This window comes from Eleutherodactylus coqui, chromosome 9 (assembly GCF_035609145.1).
Source record: "Eleutherodactylus coqui strain aEleCoq1 chromosome 9, aEleCoq1.hap1, whole genome shotgun sequence".
Taxonomy (NCBI): domain Eukaryota; kingdom Metazoa; phylum Chordata; class Amphibia; order Anura; family Eleutherodactylidae; genus Eleutherodactylus; species Eleutherodactylus coqui.
The window spans coordinates 96,580,673-96,606,958 of NC_089845.1; positions in this window are offsets into that span (position 1 = coordinate 96,580,673).

Genomic DNA, 26,286 nt, shown 5'->3' on the forward strand with positions numbered 1-26,286 from the left:
CCCTCTGCAGTGTGTGCCTGCGGTTCCTCCTCATGGCAGACGCACTTATAAATAGACATGAGTGTGGCGTGGCATGAGGGCAGCTGAAGGCTGCGCAGGGACAATTTGGTGTGCGCTGTGGACACTGGGTCATGCAGGGGGGGGGGGGGTTGGGCAGCATGTAACCCAGGAGAAGTGGCAGCGGAGTGTCATGCAGGCAGTGATTGTGCTTTGTTGGAGGTAGTGTGGTGCTTAGCTAAGGTATGCATTGCTAATGAGGGCTTTTCAGAAGTAAAAATTGTTGGGAGGGGGGGGGCCCACTCTTGCCGCTATTGTGGCTTAATAGTGGGACCTGGGAACTTGAGATGCAGCCCAACATGTAGCCCCTCACCTGCCCTATCCGTTGCTGTGTCGTTCCCATCACTTTCTTGAATTGCCCAGATTTTCACAAACGAAAACCTTAGCGCGCATCGGCGATATACAAAAATGCTCGGGTCGCCCATTGACTTCAATGGGGTTCGTTACTCGAAACGAACCCTCGAGCACCGCGAAAATTTCGTCCCGAGTAACGAGCACCCGAGCATTTTGGTGCTCGCTCATCTCTACTGATGACCTTTCCAGGGGACAAGATATCAGTTTAAAAAAGGGAGAGGGATGAGCGAGCGTACTCGGAAAAGCACTACTCGCTCGAGTAATTTGCTTTATCCGAGTATCGCTGTGCTCGTCCCTGAAGATTCGGGTGCCGGCACGGAGCGGGGAGCTGCAGGGGAGAGCGGGGTGGAACGGAGGGGAGATCTTTCTCTCCCTCTCCCCCGCCCGCTCTCCCCTGCTCCCCGCTGCGACTCACCTGTCAGCCGCAGGGGCACCCGAATCTTCACGGACGAGCACAGCGATACTCGGATAAAGCAAATTACTCGAGCGAGTAGTGCTTTTCCGAGTACGCTCGCTCATCTCTAAAAAGGGAGAAACCCCCTTTAATGATTCCAGTAACTCCAACAGGTTCGGCAATGAATCGTTCTTCGTTGTTCTATATTGTTCAGGATTGTCAAGATGTTACTCCACATCTAAAAGGAGTGTGTCCTTCACATGTCTGACCGGCAATAACGCCTCTCACCAACTATGCCATGGAAATGGCATGCTCCTCCTACTGCTTATGGGTCCTCAGTAACCTCGTCACAATTTAAAGTGACAAAACTTGCATTACCCTTTTAATTTGTTTTTAACAATGAAACAAATTAAATGGTACATTATAAAATTAACACAAGCTGTTACACAAGCTGGAGGGTGTGAAAGTATTGAATTATATTTTACTTAGTAGTGTGTATGCCAAATTGTATCGTAGTGAAATTTTACTAACAGTGTCTTAGATACTAAGCATGCAGCTTTGTCATATTTAATAATAGAGAAGTATTACACATGCTGTAGACTTTGAATTGTTGACTTCGTGGGGATGCCACACTATATAACCTCTTGAATTGCAAAAATAAAACAGAAATGCGTGGAAGCATCACTTGCGTTTTTGTCATTGTATACCTCTCCGATGCATAGAATAATAATTAGGCATACCTTATTGATAAGGCTATGATACCTCTTGAGTGTCACCTAAATTAAATGATTACTTCAACATCTTGGTGGAGAATTATGGGTATGTGGAATGTCCTAAGGATTGTGGAGGTCTCTGGAAGGTAGACTCCAGACAAACACAAAAGCGCAGTGAGTACGACTTTTGTTCTTACAGTGTTTGTTCCATCTGCTGTATTGAGAAAAGGTACAGTACTCTGTTTCCATTTTTACTTGCCAAATTATCAATCTGTCTATTTTGTATTAACGAATAGACAATGTCCATTCTTGGTGTTGCAGTGTTTGTTATATAAGCAGGATCAAAAGATTCTTAGAGTTATATATAACAGTCCATATTTTCCCATGGTGATGTCATTACAGAATTTGGAGACACCTCCACAATTTTAAATTTACATGTTGTGCTTCTTCTGGTTGCATTAAATTGTGATCTAATATATATTATTAGAGTGTAGCATACAACCTGTTGAAAAGCTAGAATAGTTTGTACAAGGAATGTCCCCCATTTAGCCCTCTTTTTCCATGGGTTTTGCTAAAGAGACAATGAATGTAATGTCTGTTCTCTGTTAACCCTGTGTGCTCTGACAGATAGCCCCTAGAATAGGGAGAAATCTCTTTTGTCTGATAAATCTGGGTCATAAGAAGTAAAGCATTGGATTTGTTAGTGCATGTGAATAACCTGTACAAATGAATGTAACACGTTGTGAGATTGATCTGTACTTGATAGATGTACATTGTGTTGATATTGCTGTCCCTACAGTGATAGACCAGAGTGGGGGATACCCAACTGCCAGGCTGTTTTAATATGGAATTTGGAATTCCAAAAGCAATGGGTTAAAAGACTTCTAGGAAGTTCCCATTGTAAGACCGTTCCTGGAATGGTCTGACTATCCATCTAGTGTGGGTAAGCAAAACTGCCACGGTCCTGGGGACTAAGAGACATGACTGCTAGGGAGGTCATTGGTCTGAGAGGGACTGTCCCAGGGACAGAGACATGGCCGTAGGTCATGAGAAAAAAAGACATGTTTGCCCAATACTGGTTGTCTCGATGTAGAAAAATTAAGGAATTTAAATTTGTCTGAGACAAAGGAGGAAAGCAGGGCAGTTTCAGTAGGTATCGCTTCAGCCCGCCACTATGTCTTCCGCTGACTCCTTCCCACGTGCTGATGCAACAGAGCTGAATTTGTACTAGAACTTGTACGTATTGGGCTAAATGTGATGCGAGGTAACCAAAGAATAAATTGCTTTGTATATAAGTCCCTGCTTGGAAAGATGTGAGATTATGGTTAGAGCATGTCAAAATTAAAAAAGAAAATCTGCTATACAGTTCCATCATTCGCCTACAAAGAGTTAAGTTTTCCTCTCTAGTGCAATCTAAAGGGGATGGGGGGGGAAACTTCTGTGAGTTGGTAATGATGCGTATTGCTGGACTGCTGGGCACAAACTGAGAGAGACACACCAAAACAGTTAATCAGAGCACTAGAGGTGGAGGTAGGTGATGTAAGGGGAGGGAAGAGGAGTAAGATTCCTCTGACGTAATAGGTTTGCTCCTCCTTAACACAGACCAGCATAGCAGAGAAGAAGTGTTTCTCCATTTGAGTGGAATGTATGTATGTATATACATAGGATATTTAATATATTGGGTTTTACTTATTTTAATAGTGACTCTAAAATAGTAATGAGACAATTGTGTACTTGACAGGCCTAATAAGTACATTACAAACAGAAAGAAATAAATAACAAGAGTTTACTTAAAATGTATTACATTTTCAATGTGGATAGATTTTTGGTGACAGACGTGCCCAGTCAACTTATTAAGAGCAAACATGCTTACAGTGATCCATACTTATTTTTACAGGATCTCAGGAAAATGTATCTATTTACAGACAAAGGCTCTTGCATTAGTACCGGAGGTACTGTGGGCCAAAAACAAAATGGATGTTGGATGACTGCCCCTGTCACTCCGGTGGATGTTAAAAGTCAAACCTGGCATACAGCCACTCAACATCAGGCATTACCATTTGAGTGCTCCCTGTGGAAGCTAGCATTTATTAGCAGGTCAAGGCCTACCTTAAAAAGGATATTATATAGAAATATAATTCCCCTTACAACACTCTATCGTTTCCAGTCAAGAAAAGTGGTTGCCAAGGGCAACCTCTAACCTTTCTCGCAATCCACGATTTATGAGAAGTTGATAGTGTCACAATTGGTGCCAAATCCCCATATGTTGTCACAAGTAACAGCCAGCTCTACCTTCTCCACAGTGGTAGATATTGCAAACGCATCATGGCAAGCAATGTCCCTGATGTGTGTTGCCACAGTGATCAGCCAACTCCCCAGAACAGTACTTTGAAGCCCTACAAACAGTTTTGCAAAACTGGGTGCCAAAATATCTCAGCACCTCACTGCTTCAATAACTATTTTGTCAGAACCAGCAATTCTTGGGGCCGCCGTGCCCGCACCACCAGTCCTGCCACCCGGGTTACAGGAGTGCGGCGTAGGGGAGCCCCGGTTCTAGTAATCTCCCCGGGCCGCTGTAAAACTGGTCACCGCCGGGTTGCTAGGGAGGCAGCAGGTGCTTCTCGAGTCACCTGACTACCAAGCAGGTTTCCCTGGTAACGGTCTGTTCTGTAGGCTGGGGGCGTGTCCCCAGCACCTCCTGATTGCCCTGCTGCTGTCAGGCTCCCCGCCCCAATCAGCTCCTGGGGCGGGAGCTCTGACAGCATTTCAAAGTGTGTGTTTTCCTTCCAGCCCTTGCCAGTGTTAGTTTGGTTCTCCAGCTGCACCCGCGTTATTTCTGACTGCTCTTTGTGACCCCGGCTTTCCTGACCTCTGCTTTTGGACCTTGACTACGTTTTGCCTGACCCCTCTGTACTGCGTACCCTCCTGTTGCCGACCCGGATTGTCTGACCACTCTACCGTTTGTTTGTCTTCAGTGTCTGTTTGTCTTCCCGTGTCCCGCTTCCCTAGTGAGGGTAGGGACCGCCGCCCAGTTGTCGCCCTGGGGGTTAGCCCAGGGGGGCGAGTAGGCAGGGACAGGGGTTGCGGGATATCTCAGGGACCCCCATATCCCAGACACTGTCCTGACAGTAACACTGGCCGAACGAAGGTCAGACCCTTGCATCCGCCGGCAACTTTGAAAGCCTCGATGGAGGCCGTGGCGGCTTTAGCGAACCAGGTCCAGGTCCTTACGAACCTTGTCCAGGACCTAACCACCCGCATGCAGCTACAGGAACAAGCGCCAGCTGCAGGTCCCATGCAGCCCCCTCCCGCTCCAGGAACAATGGCAGAACCTCGAGCCACGCTTCCGGATTGCTTCTCCAGAGAGAGGTCAGTTTTTTGCATTTAGAGAGAGCTGCAAGCTCTACTTTGATCTCCGCCCCCACTCCTCTGGTACTGAATACCAGAAAGTGGGAATTGTAATTACCCGCCTGAGGGGAGAGCCCCAAAATTGGGCTTTCTCGTTACCAGCTGGCTCTCCCGCCCGACTATCCCTTGACGCCTTTTTTTCCGCCTTGGGTCAAATTTATGACGAACCCGACCGGGCCGGCTACGCAGTCTCCAAGCTTCTGGCCTTGCGCCAGGGTTGCAAGATGGCGGAGGACTACTGTTCCCAATTTCGCCAACATTGTACGGAATCCGGGTGGAATGATGCCGCCCTAAAAGACCTATTTTTGACCGGTCTGTCTGAGGGTCTTAAGGACCTACTCGTGGCCCACCCGGAGCCAAGAACCCTGGAGCAAGCCATGTCGCTGGCTATTCGGGCCGACCGACGTTTGAGGGCTAGACACGCCGCTCGGACCACTCCACTCCCCACGCCCGCTTCTTCTACTGACCCGACTTTTTCACCTCCCACCACCGAGGCCATGGAGCTGGGAGCCATGAACCCCAAGCAACGACGGGAATATCGCCTGAAGAAGAACCTCTGCTTCTACTGTGGGGAGCCGGGTCACCGCATTGCAACCTGCGCTAAGAAGCCACGGCAGGAAAACTTCCGCTCCTAGGCAGTTGTCGGGAGGACTGTCTAGGAGCCAAGGTACTCCCTGTGTTGTCCAAAATGTTATTGCCCTGCACCCTAGAATTCCATTCTTTCCACCGTACTGGGCAAGCCTTCGTTGATTCTGGGGCTGCTGCTAATTTCGTTAACTTTAATTTCGTTGCTCAACTGTCCGGGATTTTGTTACGTTTAGAGACTCCAATTTTTGTTTCAGGAGTGGACTCCACTCCACTGCAAGCAGGGGTAGTTAATCTGGTTACCCCTGAGGTAAGGTTTACTATAGGAGCCCTACATGTTGAAACCTGCACATTTCTGGTGATGAGAGATTTGTCTGTGGATGTCGTCCTAGGTCTCCCCTGGCTCCGGGAGCACAATCCAGTAGTAAATTGGGACACGTTGGAACTGGTAGAGTGGGGTCCCCGCTGTGCCAACCACCTATGTCCGGTGGAGGTGGGGATCTCCACCTGCGAGGGGATTCCCCTACCAGATTACCTCTCCGAGTTCTCGGACGTTTTCTCCAAGCAATTATCTGAAGCCCTGCCCCCTCATAGGGAATGGGACTGTAAAATCGATTTGATTCCTGGGGCCAAACTTCCTAAGGGCCGCATTTATAATGTTACGGTTCCAGAGAGAGAATCCATGAGGGACTATATCCAGGACAGCTTGGCCAAGGGGCACATCCGGCCCTCAGAATCCCCGGTGGGTGCCGGGTTTTTCTTCGTCGAGAAAAAGGATGGGGGTCTCCGGCCCTGTATTGACTATAGAGAGCTAAATAAGATCACAGTCAGAAACCAGTATGCCCTTCCGCTCATTCCTGACCTCCTCAACCAGGTCGCTGGTGCCCAATGGTTTTCTAAACTTGATCTCAGGGGGGCATACAACCTCATTCGCATTCGGGAGGGGGATGAGTTCAAAACCGCCTTCAATACGCCTCTCGGTCATTTTGAATACCTAGTAATGCCTTTTGGATTGTGTAACGGCCCCGCCATTTTTCAGGGGTACATGAATTCTGTGTTTCAGGATATCATGGGGGTGTTTGTCGTTTTATATCTAGACAACATTCTGATTTTTTCCTCCGACTTGCCGAGTCACCGTACTCATGTTCAGACCGTGCTAGCTCGACTCAGACGTAACAAGCTGTTTGCTAAGCTCGAGAAAGCTGTTTGCTAAGCTCGAGAAATGTGTTTTCGGGGTACAAAAGATATCATTCTTAGGGTATATCATCACGCCATGCGACTTCCAGATGGATCCTGGGAAGGTGAAAGCCATCACGGAGTGGGCCCGGCCAGGTACCTTGAAAGCTCTTCAACGCTTCCTCGGCTTCGCCAATTACTATTGCAAGTTCATTAAAGACTTCTCTGTGGTGGCTAAACCTCTAACGGACCTCACCAGAAAGGGAGCAGATGTGAATACCTGGTCTTCTGATGCTCTTAGGGCCTTCGATAACCTAAAGGCGGCGTTCTCTTCAGCGCCCGTCCTAGTACAACCGGATCTGTCCTGCCCATTTGTGGTGGAGGTAGATGCCTCAGAGTTTGGTGTGGGAGCGGTACTGTCCCAAGGTCCCTCCACACTCACTAACCTTAGACCGTGTGCCTATTTTTCTAGAAAGTTCTCTTCCACTGAACGGAATATACGATATAGGCAACCGGGAATTGCTCGCTATTAAGTGAGCTTTCGAGGAGTGGAGGCATTTTTTGGAAGGAGCTCGTCACCAGATCATGGTACTCACAGACCATAAAAACCTCACCTATTTAGATTCCGCTAAGAGGTTAAATGCTGGGCAAGCCCGCTGGGCCTTGTTTTTTTCTCGGTTCAATTTTGTTGTTATCTATAGACCCGGTTCTAAAAATGTCAAGGCTGACGCCCTGTCTAGGAGTTTTGGTTCTCCGGAACCTTCCGAGTCTGAGCCTGAGAGCATTCTCTCCCCTGGGGTGGTCCTCACTGTTGTCTCCTCCGACCTTTCACCTCTCATACACGCCGCTCAACAATCCGCCCCTGAAGCCCTTCTGGAAGGCAAATTTTTTGTTCCGTTGTCACTGAGATTGAAAGTGTTAGAGGAGACACATTCTTCAGTCCTAGCTGGACACCCCGGTATCAGGGGTACTCTAGAGTTAGTATCCAGACTCTATTGGTGGCCACACATGGCCAAGGATGTACGGTTATTTGTGTCCGCGTGCCCGGTTTGCGCAAGGGGGAAGAATCTCAGGAGACGTTCTGAGGGTCCTCTTCTTCCCTTGCCCATTCTGTCAAGGCCATGGTCCCATTTGTCCATGGATTTTATTACTGATCTGCCATCCTCGCTGGGGAATATGGTCATTTGGGTCATAATTGACCGTTTTTCTAAAATGTCACATTTCGTTCCGCTTTGCAAGTTACCTAACGCCAAACTTCTGTCTGAAATGTTCATCAAGGAGATTGTTCAGCTACATGGGATCCCCGAGGATATTGTGTCAGATAGAGGGGTACAGTTTGTCGCTCGCTTCTGGCGAGCTTTTTGTAAAAAACTAAATGTTAATTTGTCTTTTTCCTCCGCCTTCCATCCCGAGAGTAACGGACAAACGGAACGGATGAATCAAGAACTTATCCAGTACCTGCGACTTTTTGTCTCTGATAACCAGTTTCAGTGGGCCAACTACCTACCTCTCGCCGAATTTGCTATTAACAACCATGTTAACTCATCGTCCCAAGTGTCACCTTTTTTTTGTAACTATGGGTTCCATCCCCGGTTCTCGCTTTCTACTCCTTTTGTCTCGAACAATCCGGCCGCTGACATATCCTCTGAGGAACTGTGCACAGTTTGGGCCCAGGTTCGTAAGAACCTTTAGGGTTCCCAAGAGAAACTACTTAAATACTCTAAGAAAAGATGTACTATCTCGGCACCTTTTGTGGTCGGGGAGCAAGTTTTATTGTCATCCAAGAATCTGACACTTAAAGGGGTTCTGTCATTACAATCTGTATTTTTTTTCTCCAGTAAATCTGCCCCGCTGGCACAACCTGTGGTAAATAACACATATAAAACGTTTTTTTCAGAAGTAGTACTTACCTAGGCTCCATTTTTCACCTCCATGCTCTGTTTACATCTTCAGCCCCTCCTGCTAGGAGGTCATCTCCCAGCACCCCTTGCTGTGCTGACCACTTCCGCCCTCACAAAGCTACTTCCGCCCATCCAGTGCAGTGAATAGTCCTGCCTGCAGTCTACCAAAATCTGCTAGTGTTTCTCCCTGGGTCTCTGAACACCCAGAGTTTCCCAAGGGCCTCCAGATCTTCCCTGCAATCTCACAGTAGCCACTCACTGTAGTCACTCAAAGCAGTCACTCATAGCAGTCACTCATAAAAATCACTCACAGTAGTCACTCCACATGGTAAAAACAGGAATATTCCCCATGCAATGTATTGTATGAGTGTATGTATATATACATTTATCTATGCGTATATGTATCAAGATGTGTGTGTATAGATATATGTATGTATGTGTGTGTGTGTATATATATATATATATATATATATATATATATATATATATATATATATATATATATATATATACACACACACATACATACACACACACACATATAATATGTATAGTAATATATCTACACATTGCATAGGACATGTACGTTCCACGCTTACACCCATGTGCGGCTGCCCTCAGAGAGACAAAAAAGTGCACAAAAGTGTGCGCAACTGCACTTACATCTGTGTAAAGCTGGTCCTATTGTATGTATATATGTATGTCCTGTTGTACCGCCTCTAGCTTGGATACAAGATGTGATACAGGCAGGCATGGAGGCTCTAGTACCCTGTTGTACCACCTCTAGCTTGGATACAAGATGTGATACAGGCAGGCATGGAGGCTCTAGTACCCTGTTGTACTACCTCTAGCTTGGATTCAAAATGCGAAACGGACGGGCATGGACGTTCTAGGACCCTGTTGTATCGCCTCTAGCTTGGATACAAGACGTGATATGGGTGGGCACGCTGCCACTTGGGATGCATTATGCATTGACACTTGGGGGTCAGGATAACAGCATGCTGACAATAGAGGGCAATGTATAGCTTTATGTCTTTGGTGATGTTAAATTCATTCTCTGTGGCTGATTTTACACAAGTGAGCTCTATATCAGCCCGAGAAACTCAAACCAATATCTCGCATGGCAAATATGCGAGTGTGTCTGCCAGTGCAGTGCGCCTTGTAAGAACAATGCCTTGTGATGTGCGTATGTGTGTATCATATATATACACATACATACATACATACAAACAAACACACACACACCGCTGTAGGAGCAACTGTAAGAAACAAAATAAATGGTGGGAATACGGCGGCCGCCTGATCTTTCACGCACATAGTATTCATAGGGGAGGTCCTATATTTTCTCGGTCAAGTATTAACGAGAGAGAAACCACAGTAATCATAGGCTTAGTTTTGTCCCAATATACGGCCGTGACAATCATGGCCACATAAGGGAAGAAAATTACATTCGCCTGAAACCGCCATATACACACACACAGACAAATAAAGCTAGATAGATATATGTGTGTATATACACATAAACATATAGATGAATAGACGCGGATGGATAGACGGGCAGACGCAGACGGATAAATGCAGACGGATAATTACAGACGGATAGATGGATAAATACAGATGCATAGAGAGATAAATGTAGACGGATAAATACAGACGGATAGACGGATAAATACAGACGGATAGACGGATAAATACAGACGGATAGACACAGACGGGTAGACAGATACAGATAGCATATATATGCATATATATATATATATATATATATATATATATATATGCATATATGCTTTTTATATATATACTTTTATTTTTATATATATATATATATAAAAAAGCATATATGTGTGTGCATATGCATATATATATATATATATGCATATATACATATATGCATATATACATATATATATGTATATATGCATATATATATATATATATATGTATATATGCATATATATATATGCATATATATATATATGCATATATATATATATGCATATATATATATATGCATATATACATATATGCATATATACATATATATGCATATATATATATATATATATGCATATATATATATATATATATATATGCATATATACATATATATATATATATATGCATATATACATATATATATGTATATATGCATATATGTATATATGCATATATATATATATATATATATATGCATATGCATATATATATGCATATATATATATATATATATATATATATATATATATATATGCGTATATATATATGCATATATATATATGCGTATATATATATGCGTATATATATATGCGTATATATATATGCGTATATATATGCGTATATATATATATGCACACACACACATATATATATATGCATATATTTATATATGCACACACACATATATATATATGCATATATTTATATATGCACACACATATATGCTTTTTTATATATATACTTTTATTTATATATATATATTTATATAAATAAAATATATATATGCTTATATGCAGAAGCTTGCATTTCCATTGGCTAATAGAAATATATTCTGCCTGACAACAGTGTCAGGGATACATTTCTATTGGCCGAGAGGCAGCAGAAGCTTGCATTTCCATTGGCTAATAGAAATGTATTCTGCCTGACAACAGTGTCAGGGATACATTTCTATTGGCAGAGAGTGTGCACGTGTAACGTGCTCCCAGGCGAGCGCGAGCGCGCCGCAGACTCGCGCATGCGCAGTCGTGTGCCGCTGTCTCGCGCGTGCGCAGTCGTGCCGTTGTCTGGCGCGGCTACCTTCATTCCGCGCTTCCTCACAAGACAATGTACGCACACGTCACTAGTGACGTATGCGTACATTGACCTGAAGGAAGCGGAAGGTAGGCAGTGTACGCTTTTTGACCGGATGGAAGAAAATCGGGTGCTGGAGGTCACGTGACCGAATTGACAAGCGGCTCCAGGAGAAGATTTGGGATAAGAAGAAGAGGTAAGCAGGCTGCCTGGGGAGCAATAGGTAAGTATAAAATTTTTTGTTTTTAATGACAGAACCCCTTTAAGGTTCCCTCCCTGAAACTTGCTCCTCGGTTCATTGGCCCATTTACTGTGTCGCAGGTTATCAACCCGATGTCGTATAAGTTGTCACTTCCGGACTCCTGGAAGGTCCACAAGGTTTTTCATAAAAGCTTGCTAAAAAAATATGTGACTCCAGTTCTACCCACCTAGAACCGGCCCCCTCCTTCTTTGGTACAGGGGGAACTGGAGTATGAAGTAGAAAGGCTTGTTGACGCCCGACGGGTTAGAGGTGTGCTGCAGTACCTGGTCCACTGGAGAGGATTTGGCCCTGAGGATAGGACGTGGGTCCCTGCCAGGGATGTTCATGCGCCACGCCTAGTCCGGGCCGCTGTGAAACTGGTCACCGCCGGGTTGCTAGGGAGGCAGCAGGTGCTTCTCGAGTTACCTGACTACCAAGCAGGCTTCCCTGGTAACGGTCTGTTCTGTAGGCTGGGGGCGTGTCCCCAGCACCTCCTGATTGCCCTGCTGCTGTCAGGCTCCCCGCCCCAATCAGCTCCTGGGGCGGGAGCTCTGACAGCATTTCAAAGTGTGTGTTTTCCTTCCAGCCCTTGCCAGTGTTAGTTTGGTTCTCCAGCTGCACCCGCGTTATTTCTGACTGCTCTTTGTGACCCTCGGCTTTCCTGACCTCTGCTTTTGGACCTTGACTACGTTTTGCCTGACCCCTCTGTACTGCGTACCCTCCTGTTGCCGACCCGGATTGTCTGACCACTCTACCGTTTGTTTGTCTTCAGTGTCTGTTTGTCTTCCCGTGTCCCGCTTCCCTAGTGAGGGTAGGGACCGCCGCCCAGTTGTCGCCCTGGGGGTTAGCCGAGGGGGGCAAGTAGCCAGGGACAGGGGTTGCGGGATATCTCAGGGACCCCCATATCCCGGACACTGACATATTTTACTAAATGCTGACAGGGAGTAGGGTGAAAAACATCCTATAGGCGAATAGCCCAGGTAGGTGAACAAGTTCCCAAGACCCCCTCTTTCACTGAAGCTGAAAGCGTTATACCTGTTAGATAAAAGTATTATTTAACCCCTTAATGACATGGCCTATTTTGGGCTTAAGGACGCAACGATTTTTGGTGGATTTTCATCTCCATTTTTCAAAATCCATAACTTTTTTACTTTTCTGTCGATGCGGCCGTATAATGGCTTGTTTTTTGCGTAGAGAACTGTAGTTGTTATCGGTGCTATTTTTGGGTACATAGACTATATTGTAAAACTTTTATTATTTTTTTATGATAACAGGGAGAGAAAACACATCAATTCTGCCATAGATTTTTTTTACAGCGTTAATCATGTAGTATGAATGACACAATCCTTTTTTCCGCGGGTCGGTACGATTACGACAATACCAAAATTCTTACTTTTTTTTTTAGATTTTTCCACGTTTCTGCAATAAAAACCCTTTTTTTGGAAATCTTTCTTTTTTCTAAATTGCTGCATTCGAAGTCCCGTAACTTTTTTATTTTCCTATGTGCGGAGGTCTGAGAGGGCTTATTTTTTCCAAAACAAGCTGTAGTTTTTATTGGTACCATTTTGGGGTACATATTGCTTTTTGATCACTTTTATTGCATCTTTAGGCAGGCAAAACGCAAAAAATTAGCATTTTGCCTCATTTTTTTAGCAGTTTTTTAATGCTTTTTTCTGTGCATAGTCAAAAGCATGTGCAACTTATTGTATGCGTTGTTTCAGATGCTACAATACCAAATATGTGGGATTCTATTTTTTTTACCTTTTTTATGCTAATATGAGTAAAAGCACAAAAAAATTTTTTTACTTTTTTTTTACATTTTAGTTTTTTGGTTCATTTTTATTATCTTTATTTACACTATTTGTGTTCCTCTGGGGGACTTACAGCACAGCACTGATGATCGCTGTGATATGGCATTGCAGGGCTACCCTGCAATGCCTTATTGCTTATACAGCGATCACAGGCTATGGCAATACAGGACACCGGTATCTGGCGTCCTGTTGCCATGGCTCTCTGTGATTATATTGCGAGAGCCCGGCAACTTCACAGAGGGAGCGCGCTCTCTGAAGTGCTCTAAACACGCTTTAAACCGGTCCTGTACCTCTATCATCTTATGAAGATGGAGGCACACAAGGGTATAGGGTAGGCCTATACATTTCCACAGGCACTGTATTGCACTGCTTTGATACAATAGGGATACATAAATCGCTTTGTGCATCAGCCCACGTATTATACATTATATAATTTTTTACTGTAAGGCAGAATTAAACTTTATTATCTGTGACCAATCAACTGAGGGAGACCCTCATAGCAGACACGCTTGTAAAGAGGCAGTAATAATAATATAACATAATAAAGAGATACACTGGTTAGGGATCCAGAGAGACATTATAAAAGAGTTTCCTATACACAGCTCATATATGTCAAAAATCAAACCTTTATTAGTTTCTGCATATGAGCGATGAAACATGAGCAGGTCATATGTGGCCATAAGACAGGAATGGGACGTTGGCCATGAAGACTGTTAGTAATAAGGTGAAGGGAGAAAATGTCTAATGTTTCCCACCTGTTGCTTTTCCTCATCAGGTGATCAATTCACAAGACAAAAGGGAAAAGTAGCGCTCAACATTTATATAGTACGAGAAACCATTATATAAATTCATGTGCTATATATTTTGTAGGACTTTTCAACAAGCCGATAGATCAATCGGTCGTCAGCATCTGTTGCAGTAGCTTTTCAAGCAGGGAAATAGTCTCTCAAATGAAGGTGAGCCTGATAGACTGCACATCTGTAAGTGCTTACCTCCGCTACTTAGGACTTATTGCCTTGCTAAAAAATGGAATACCTGTAACATCTGTATAGCACATTTCCATATTTCCAGAGGTGAGAAAGAGGCTTAGAGGTGCAACACTGTGCTGTAATTTGGAATTAAAAGCTGCAGTTTATAGTGTCACCTGTGGAGCCATGTTAATTAATATATTAGGGAATTGCTTTAATATTAACTCCCCAAACATACTAAGGGGAAAGGATGCAAAGGCTGCTTTTTATGATTGGGGATGATCAATTAGTGGAATAATCGGTTTGTGTTAGTATTGGCCTGATTTCACTAAACTCATCGTCAATAGAGTAAAAACCGGGTTCACTAATTTGCCTTTCACAAGGTCCCCAATGCAACCAGTGCTCCAAGATTGTATAGGAATGCCGCCTCACATCTGGGGAACACTGTGCTCTTCCCAAAATGTAGGGGTCAATCGTAGCACAGGGGTGTCACTGAAAACAAAAGAAGGCCTACAGAGAATCTCCTAGATCAAAAATTGCACCAAGGAAGACAGCAGGTGTGCGGCTTGTTTTAAAAGTAATGTCATAAATGTTACAAGGAGAAATTCTGCAAGATGAACACAACACTCAAGCACAGGCTTACTCCAAGGAACAGCTGTAGAGCTACCAGAAGTTTTGCTACACAAGACAGCAGGTGTGGTGCTTGTTTTAAATGTCATAAAGTTTGCAAAGGACAGATTCTACCAGGTGAACAGAACAGCCAAGAACGGGCCTTCTCCAAGAAACAGCTGTAGAGCTATAGCTGTTTCTTGTGCCTTAGATAATTTTCGCTTTGGAAGAAGGAGGAGAAAACATGACAGAAGCAGCAGTTCCACCACCAGCAACAGCACTTTAAGAGCAGAGTGTGTTCTTTGTATTTTTGCAAAACCCATAAATATTTTTTTGAAAGATACAGCTCACTGTTGCCTAATTTGTAACAGAGCCTGTAGGCAGCCCTGTTGAAAAAATTGGTTCATGTTAAAGTATCAATACTTTTACAACTTTGAAAAATGGTAAAAACATTGGTAGATGAGCCTTTTGGGACACACAGAAATTGGCCGTTCAGCGCGATGACATGTTGTTTCTGGAGGAGGAGTAGCAGGAGGAGGACTAATGTCAGAGACAGATTGACAAAGATAAATGCCCCGTTTTCCCGGTGATAGAGAAGAGTGCTTTTATCTGTGGTTGCAGTGAAAAGAATCTTTAGGTTCCGCTGCTCTCCGCCGGTGGAGAAGAGAAGTCTGGAGAAATCCAGGCTTTGTTCATCTTTATGAGTGTAAGCATGTCGGCACTGGCAGTTGACAGGTGGGTATGCTTGTTCGTGATGATTCCCCCAGCTGCACTAAACACCCTCGCTGACAAGACACTAGCAGCAGGGCAAGCCAGCACCTCCAGGGCATACAGCGCAAGTTCGTGCCACGTTTCCAGCTTTGACACACAATAGTTGTATGGAGCAGAGGCATTACGGAGGATGGTGGTACGATCGGCTATGTACTCCCTCACCATCTTTCTACAGTGCTCCCTCCGACTCAGCCTGGACTGGGGAGTGGTGATGCAGTCTTGCTGGGGAGCCATAAAGCTGGCAAAGGCCTTGGAGAATGTTCCCCTGCCTAAGCTGAACATGCTGCCTGATCTCCGCGTCTCCCCTGCTACTTGGCCCTCGGAACTGCGCCTTCTACCGCTAGCACTGTCAGATGGGAAGTTTAGCATCACTTTGTCCACCAGGGCCCTGTGGTATTGCATCACTCTCGTACCCCTTTCCTCTTCGGGAATGAGAGTGGAAAGGTTTTCCTTGTACCGTGCGTTGAGAAGGGTGTACATCCAGTAATCCGTGTTGGCCAGAATGCTTCTAACGCGAGGGTCACGAGAAAGGCAGCCAAACATGAAGTCAGCCATGTGTGCCAGGGTGTCAGTACGCAAGACATGGCTGTCCACGCTAGCAAGATGACTTTCAGGATCCTCCTCCTCCTTCTCCTATTCCACAGCCCATACACGCTGAACAGATGAAAGGCAAGCAGCATGGGTACCCTCTGCAGTGTGCCCAGCTGTCTCTTCCCCCTCCTACTGCTCCTCCTCCTGCTCCTCCCCCTCCTCCTGGTCTGGCTTTTAAGCGACATACTGTCATTCTCCGTCTCCTGTTCCAACCGCAAAGCGTCGGCCTTTATGCCTTGCAGCGAACTTCTCAGCAGGCATAGCAGCGGACCTTCCCAGTAACCGCGTTGGTGAGGGCACGATTGATGTTGCGGGAGACGTGCTGGTGCAGGGCTGGGACAGCACACTGGGAAAAATAGTGGCAACTGGGGACCGAGTAGCGTGGGACCGCTGCCGCCATCATGTTTTTAAAAGCCTCCGTTTCCACAAGCCTGTATGCAGCATCTCCAGGCTGATCAATTTGGCAATGTGCATGTTTAAAGCTTGAGCATGCGGGTACATGGCGGTGTATTTGCGCTTTCGCTCCAACGCTTGCTCTAGCGACAGCTGGACGCTGCGCTGAGAGACATTGCTGGATGGGGTCGAGGACAGCGGAGGTGAGGGTGTGGGTGCAGGCCGGGAGGCACTTGTGCCTATGTCCTGAGAGAGGGGTTGGATCTGAGTGGCAGTTTGGGACACAGGGGGAGAGGCAGTGGTGCGACCCGGAGGCAGTGAACGGCCTTCGCCCCACCTTGTGGGGTGCTTGGCCATCATATGCCTGCGCATGCTGGTGGTGGTGAGGCTAGTAGTGGTGGCTCCCCGGCAGATCTTGGCGTGACACAGGTTGCACACCACTGTTTGTCGGTTGTCTGCGCTCTCACTGAAAAACATCCACAGCTTTGAACACCTTGGCTCTGGCCCTGCCTCTACTTCTGGCCACCCCACTGCCTCTTCCAACCTGTCCTGCTGCTGCACTTTCCTCCCCCTCTGAAGACCTGTCCTCAGTTGGCTTAGCAAACCAGGTAGGGTCAGTCACCTCATCGTCCAGCGGCTCTTCCTCCGAATCCTCTGTGCGCTCCTCCCTCAGACTTACTGCCCTTACTATTACCTCACTGATAGACAACTGTGTCTCATCATCATTGTCCTCCTCACCCACTGAAAGCTCTTGAGACAGTTGCCGTAAGTCCCCAGCCTCATCACCCGGACCCCGGGAACTTTTCAAAGGTTGGGCATCGGTCACGACAAACTCCTCAGGTGAGAGAGGAACCATTTTTTACCAATCACGACAGGACCTGCTCACACTGCTCTGTTTGTAATAAAGGTCTAACATGTGGACCCAAAAGTTGTGATATGAAGCTGGGGACTCCAGAAACTTGTCTCTCTCCTAATCCCGCAGCAGCCGGCTGCGATTCACCTGAACCAGGAACTCGGCCTGTGCCCACACCCTCACATAGACCTCCGCATCCTCGCCCGCGTCCACGTCCTCTAGCCCTACCCCTCAGCATGGTGGATTACGAATAGAGCAGACACAGAGCGGTGTAAATAACTATGGAATTATTTGCGTACAGTTGGAGGCTGACAGCGGTATTGTAACGCTAACTCCAGGCAGAAACAAAGAATACGGAAGGCTGCAAATAGGCCTATCCGTGCAATAGTGATGCACTACAACTCCCACCAGACACCCAGTAAATTTCAGATGGTCAGAGGTAGCCGTAAGAAGGAGCTTTTATTTAAATTTTTTTGAAAAAGAATACAGGCTATATAGCGTGTATATGACTTCCCCTCTATCAGTGGCTGTGGCCGTACGCTGTGCGTGAAGTTGACAGCAGACACAGACCAGGGTAAAAAATTATGGAATTATTAGCGTACAGTTGGAGGCTGACAGCAGTAATGTAACACAAACTGCAGCCAGAAAAAAATTATACGGAAGGCTGCAAAAAGGTCTGGCTCTGCAATAGTGATGCACTACAACTCCCAGCAGCCATGCAGTAAAATGCACACGGTCACAGTTAGCCGTAAGAAGGAGCTTTTTTAAAAAATGCTTTAAAAAAGAATACAGGCTATATAGCTTGTATATGACTTTCTCTCTATCAGCGGCTGTGGCCGTACGCTGTGCGTGAATTTGACGGCAGACACAGACCAGTGTAAAAAATTATGAAATTATTGGCGTACAGTTGGAGGCTGACAGCAGTAATGTAACGCAAACTGCAGCCAGAAAAAAATGATACGGAAGGCTGCAAACAGGCCTAGCTGCGTAATAGTGATTCACTACAACTCCCAGCAGCCACGCATTAAAATGCACACAGTCACAGGTAGCCCTAAGAAGGACCGTTGGGGTTCTTGTAGACAGGATTCTACACTACCACTGTCCCTGTCTCAACAGCACTGTTCCTATACTCTGTATAATTGACTGCAGACTGAGAACGCTATAGCTGTAATAGCCTGCACAGCCCGAGATGAAAAAAAAAATTTTGGTGCAAAACTGATCCCAACAGCCACAACAGTAATGCACACAGTCAGATGTGGCCCTAAGAAGGACCGTTGGGGTTCTTGAAGACAGGAACCTACACTAACACTATCCCTGAATGAGCAGCAGCACTTTCCCTGATCTCTGCCAGCGTGTGTCTGAGGCGAGCTGCGGGCGGGACCGCTTTAAATACTTGGGGGTCACTTGATCTCACCAGCCACTCACTGCAGGGGGGTGGGATAGGGCTGGAACGTCACAGGAGGAAGTTGACTCGAGTACCGCGTGGTGCTCGTCTCGAGTAACGAGCATCTCGAGTACCCTAATACTCGAACGAGCATCAAGCTCAGACGAGTATGCTCGCTCATCTCTAGATAATACGTATTATCCAATCGTCAGGAATAAATATACATCCCTTGGGATGTTTTAACTATTTTGCACCAGTGAAACCCTGCTATCCTGAGGTCTGATTTCTACATATGCTATTCGTGGATTTGGATCCAGTCCACTACGGGGCGAGCAATATTACTCACTGCATGTGATCTATATAGTGTGTTGTTGTAACCAGACTGCGTTCAAGCTTTTCTAGATGTTTTTGAATCCTCTCTCCTCCGGTGTTAGCTATCCCTCCTAGCTTTGTGTCGTTGGCAAATTTGATCAGTTTATCCTCAATTCACTCCTCCAAATCATTTATAAAAATGTTAAGCAACTGGGCCTAGGACAGAGCCTTGTGTTACCCAACTTGACACATTCTTCCACTTGGATGTGCAGCCATTTATGACCACTCTTTGAGGACGATCACTCAGCCAGTTGTGAATCCACGTAACAGTTGCCTTGTCAATCCCATATTTGGTCATTTTTTCAACAAATATAAGTATGAGATACTTTGTCAAATGCTTTACTAAAGTCAAGATATACTGTTGCAGCCGTGCTGAGACCTGCACATTGCCTGCAGACCAGACCAGGCTTTGGGTGTGCCCTTGCTTCTCTGGGAGCTGAGGGGTGTGGTTGCTGCAGGAGGAAGGTCAGTCAGCACCTGGGGCTGAGTAGCCTGGCTCCTATTTAAACAGGGCCAGCACTATCTCCTGTGCTGGTCAATCACTTCAGTTGCATTTTGGACAGCGACGGAGCAACACAGCTTGGCAGAAGCTCTCCATTCAACCTAAGTTCTTTTCTGTTTAGTTTGGTTCTGTTTTGCTTCTATTTTGTCTTAGGGCTGCCTGATAGGGACTTGTTAGTGGCTCAGGCACGCGTGCGGGCTCGCACTTGTCAGAGCGATCGGTCCGCCGAGTAGGCAGGGCCCCCTCCTGGGTTAGGGGACTATAGGGAGAGTATTCCCCATAGTATTATGTTTCCTTTGCACAGTTGTGCCTTTGATTTATGTTATTGAGGTTGCACGTCCAGAGGACCTAGTTAGTGATTTTGTCATAGAAGGAAATTAGATTTGTCTGGCATGACTTGTTTGTAACAAACCCTTGATGGCTCTGGTTAATTATTCCATTCTAATCCAAGTACTTACATACATGCTATTTAATAATTTGTTCAAAGATCTTTCCCAGTATAGAAGTCAGGCTCACAGGCCTGTAGTTTCCTGGGTCCACCTTCTTCCTTTTTTTGAAGCTAGTGACAACAAAATCTTTAATCTTTATCTAAGAATATTGAACACTACTGTCAGCTGTGTCCAGCAGCTTCCACATATGAATTGGTGTCATCTCCTGAGTCTGTTTCATGCATTTGCATCAGTTATCCACTGTATACCTGCATACAGTAGATATTGGTAAGCATTTTAAACAGTTGTGTACCCCTTTAAAATTAAAACCAAACTTAATCTTTATTTATTGATGCACAAAATGTTTTCATACACCCATTATTTGTGTATATCTTATAGACACACTGTAGCTTATTTTTTTTATAGGCCCACCATAGTCTATCTCTCATAGGTGTGGCAGGTTTGGGGCTTTACTTTCCCTACTTCAGGAATAAGCCAGTGGGGCTCCAGGCCTTGGGGTCTTACCTGTAGTTCCGCAAGCATCTGAGTCCATGTGCTTTACTTTGGCTTTGGCTGTCAAGTATTCAAGTTATAATGTTCCCTGTAGTAGTAGCCAAATATACCACAGAACGGCACTGGTTGCCTTTCTGTTTCTGGTTCCCCAGTAGAGTTTCCAAGTACTCAGCCTAAAGTAACAGTACACTTGGAATTACAATAAACAAGTAAAATAGTAAAGGGGTATTACAGACCCCCTGTTTTTTTTTGTTGCCATCCTCAGCAATCTGGCAAACAAGTTAATTGAACCAAAAATGTCTGCAGAGTATTATTAGGAAAACAAAACATCTTAGCAATTCAAACTAATTAGTGTTTCAAGGGGTAGTCTCTTCGGTTATAAAAATCACTGTATTGTTAACCAGGAGCAATCTGTCCTTTTATTGCTGAAGAGTGTAGCTCATCAAAGACATACTCATTCACTAATGGGGTAAACTGGATATTGGTCCCGATCACATACTAATGGTCTTTTTTCGAGTCAGAGTCTGTCTTTTCAGCCAGTAGAGCCATAGACTTCCTATGGCTTATCCTGGCAACTGCACCAAGTTTTGAGGTAGGATTCGGCTCTCCTTTACCCTCCTTACTTCAGGAATAAGCCAGTGCAGCTCCAAGTCTTGGAATCGAACGTTCCACTTCAGGATAGTGGGTGACCAGCTCTGCTCCATGCGGGTCCAAGAGCAGTGAACGGCCGATAAGTGATGGAAGAAATCCTTGTTACACTTCATGGGTTTTGTTCTAGATCTGGCAGTCAAGAACTCACACCAGTTTCACATCGTGTTGACAACAGGAACACTTTTATTGAAGCCACAGAAAAATATTTATAAATACAGTACATAAATACAGCACCAGAAATAAGTTCAATAAAGGGATACACTGTAAAGTCAAGTTAGCCCCTGCTATTTAAATTTGTATTTCCTAATATAACCTTAATGGTAAAGTATGATATTAGTTGTCCATTCACAAACAAGAATGCTACTACCCCTCATCACTCTACAAACCATGCAGTGACTACAGGACTGATCAGAGACAGCCAATAACAGAATAAATAATAACACTGTGACTCGTATATGACATCATCTCTAGTTAGCATTGTCATTTTCTTCTCCATCCAGTCCAAACCCATATGACATATCGTTCACTTGTAGTAATAAATATCCATATTGTCCCCCTGTAGTAAATATATAGCCATGCTGACCCCTTGTAGTAATACATATTCATAGAGTTACTTTGTAGTAATAAATAGTCATACTATTCCCCTCTAGTAAATAAATAACCATACTGTTCCCTGTAGTATTCATATCTCCTGTAGTAATAACCATACTGTCCTATGTAACTATAGTCATAATGTCCCCAGTGATAGTAGCTATAATGTCCCCTGAAGCAGTAGTCATAAAGTCCCTTGTAATAATAGCTATAATGTCCCCTGAAATAGTAATTATAATGCCCCTGTAGTAGTAGCTATAATGTCCTCTGCAATAATAGCTATAATGTCACCTGTAGTAGTCATAATACCCCATGCAGTTTCCATAATAACCCCTGCAGCAGCCATAATGTTCCTTGTATTAGTAGCCATAATGTCCTCCATACTAAAATAATGAACTCACTCACCTCCCCCACGGTCCCATGGTGCCCTTCTTCCACTGCTTGGACTCTTTTGTCTTACATCCCGGGGATTGTCGCAGGCAACTCAATATAGGAAAAAACGAAAAAGATCCAGCGCTCCAAAAGAAGGAAAAAGAGCCTTGGTAGCTACATCAATGAAAGGCTCTTTGAATATCAAAACAAACAGTTACTTTTATTGAAGATATGTCCGACGCGTTTCGTCGCATAACAGCAACTTTCACTTGAAAAAGTCGCTGTTATGCGACGAAACGCGTCTTTCATATCTTCAATAAAAGTAACTGTTTGTTTTGATATTTAAAGAGTCTTTCATTGATGTAGCTGCCAAGGCTCTTTTTTCTTCTTTTGGAGCGCTGGATCTTTTTCGTTTTTTCCTATATTCATTTATACTCAGTCGCATCCCCACCCAGGGATGTGACAGATCCGTGCCTGCTCTTTTTGCATCGCTTCCTTATTTCCGGACTGGAGAGAGGAGACTGCATTATATATACAACGCCTACCAGGACGTGGAGGTGCTAGGTGGGGGTCTCTCCATTGAAGCCCATCCACCTACACCGGGTAAGTCCCATCCTTTTGGGTGGAGCGCCGTCTCTCATCAGTTTCTTCATTGCAGGCAACTCAATGACGTCATCACACCACCTGCATCACATAGAAGATGCTGGGCGGTGGAACAGGCACTGCTGCTGTTAATTGTATCTTTTAGACCTCTCTAAATTCAGGCAGAGGATCAGCAGACAGTACCAACGGCCTACTGATCTCTGCTCACTTTGGCAGATTGCTAGTACGAACCTGAACGTAGGCAGCAGAATCGCCGCCCCCCTGCATTTGGTAAGGGGTGCTGCCTAGCGCAGAGTACTCAACTCGCCTTGTAGACGAGGCACTCCAACGGTAGTTGTAGCTTACAACGCAGGTTCAGATCTGGCCTCCTCTACATTTGATGAGGAACGATTTCCTCACACACGCTGTTAGTTCAGCCTCCTGTGACCAAATACGCAACACAAAGGCGCCGGATGCACTTCTGCTGCTGGTTTCTCAGCAGAAACACACGTAACAAATTAAAGTGGCAGTACACTTGTAACTACAATCAACAAGTTAAACAGTGAAAGGGATAAACCCTATTCCATAGGCATACTACCTTCTATGTATTATAAGCACCCTATATAGATATGCCTTAAATGCACACTATAGTGTATGCCTTATAGGTATACTGTAGTCTACACCTTATACGCACTCTGAAGTCTACATCTCATAGGTAATTTATAGAGATGAGCGAGCGTACTCGTCCGAGCTTGATGCTCGTTCGAGTATTAGGGTGTTCGAGATGCTCGTTACTCGAGACGAGCACCACGCGGTGCTCGACTCCATTACATTTCCTTCCCTGAGAAATTTGCTTGCTTTTCTGGCCAATAGAAAGACAGGGAAGGCATTACAAGTTCCTCCTGTGACATTCCAGCCCTATACCACCCCCCTGCAGTGAGTGGCTGGGGAGATCAGATGACACCGGAGTATTTAAATCTGCCCCGCCCGCGGCTCGCCACAGATGCACGCTGAGAGAGATCAGGGAAAGTGCTGTCTTGCTGTAGCTGCTATAGGGAGAGCGTTAGGTGTTATTTTAGTCTTCAAGAACTCTAAGGGTCCTTCTTAGGGCCACATCTGACCGTGTGCAGTACTGTTGAGGCTGCTTTTAGCAGTGTTGCACATATTTTTTTTTTTTGTATATCGGGCGTGCAGACCATAGCGTCCTCAGTCTGCAGTCATTTTACAGAGTATAGGGGCAGTACTGCTGAGGCAGGGACTGTGGTACAGGGAAAGAGGTATACTGGCTATATAGGCAGTGGGCTTTTTCCCAAAAAGTGGAAAAAATACTATATTTGGCCTGCCTGTGACCGCCTTCAGTTTACGGTGTGTGTGCTGGGGGTAGTAGTCACTGATTAATACCCAGCCTTGCGCATAATTGTTTCCTGGCTGCACTGTGCTTTCAGTAACCACAGTCATCCTCCAACAGGGAAATCCATATACAGGCTATATCACAGGCAGTGGGTTTTTTCCCAAAAAGTGGAAAAAATTACTATATTTGGCCTGCCTGTGACAGTCTTCAGTTTACTGCGTGTCTGCTGGGGGTAGTAGTCGCTGATTAATACCCAGCCTTGCGCATAAATTGTTTCCTGGCTGCACTGTGCTTTCAGTAACCACAGTTCTCCTCCAACAGGGAAATCCATATACAGGCTATATCACAGGCAGTGGGCTTTTTCCCAAAAAGTGGAAAAAAATTACTATATTTGGCCTGCCTGTGACCGCCTTCAGTTTACGGCGTGTGTGCTGGGGGTAGTAGTCACTGATTAATACCCAGCCTTGCGCATAATTGTTTCCTGGCTGCATTGTGCTTTCAGTAACCACAGTCATCCTCCAACAGGGAAATCCATATACAGGCTATATCACAGGCAGTGGGCTTTTTCCCAAAAAGTGGAAAAAAATACTATATTTGGCCTGCCTGTGACTGCCTTCAGTTTACGGCGTGTGTGCTGGGGGTAGTAGTCGCTGATTAATACCCAGCCTTGCGCATACTTGTTTCCTGGCTGCACTGTGCTTTCAGTAACCACAGTCATCCTCCAACAGGGAAATCCATATACAGGCTATAGTAATATAGTAACATAGTATGTAAGGCTGAATGAAGACAATGTCCATCTAGTCCAGCCTGTCTATCCTCCTGTGTTGATCCAGAGGAAGGCAAAAAAAACCCCCAAGAGCAGAAACCAATTTAGTCCTTTTGGGGAAAAAATTCCTTCCTGACTCCCTAATGGCAATCAGACTGTTCCCTGGATCAACCCCTAATAGTTCCTACCTGCCTGTATACCCGGATTGACAATTAACCTAAGACTTGTATCCTATAATGTCCTTCCTCTCCAGAAAGACATCAAGTCCCATTTTAAACTCCTCTATGGATTTTGCCATCACCACTTCCTCCGGCACAGAGTTCCACAGTCTAACTGCTCTTACAGTAAAGAATCCCCTTCTATGTTGGTGATGTAACCTACTTTCCTCTAATCGTAGCGGATGTCCTCTTGTTACCGTTGCGGTCCTGGGTGTAAACAGATCTTGGGAGAGATCCTTGTATTGTCCCCTCATGTACTTATACATGGTTATTTGATCACCTCTTAGCCGTCTTTTTTCCAGGGTGAATAATCCCAATTTGGATAGCCTCTCTGGGTATTCCAGTCCCGTCATTCCATGTATTAGTTTAGTTGCCCTTCTTTGAACCCCTTCAAGCACTGTGACATCTTTCCTGAGCACCGGTGACCAGAATTGTACGCAGTATTCCATGTGAGGCCTGACAAGTGCCTTATATAATGGGAGGATAATGTTCTCATCCTTCGCCCCTATACCTCTTTTAATGCACCCCAAGACTTTATTTGCCTTTGCAGCAGCAGCTATATCACAAGCAGTGGGCTTTTTCCCAAAAAGTGGAAAAAAAATACTATATTTGGCCTGCCTGTGACCGTCTTCAGTTTACTGCGTGTCTGCTGGGGGTAGTAGTCGCTGATTAATACCCAGCCTTGCGCAAAATTGTTTCCTGGCTGCACTGTGCTTTCAGTAACCACTGTCATCCTCCAACAGGGAAATCCATATACAGGCTATATCACAAGCAGTGGGCTTTTTCCCAAAAAGTGAAAAAAAATACTAGATTTGGCCTGCCTGTGACCGTCTTCAGTTTACTGCGTGTCTGCTGGGGGTAGTAGTCGCTGATTAAAGGGGTTGTCCCGCGGCAGCAAGTGGGTCTATACACTTCTGTATGGCCATAATAATGCACTTTGT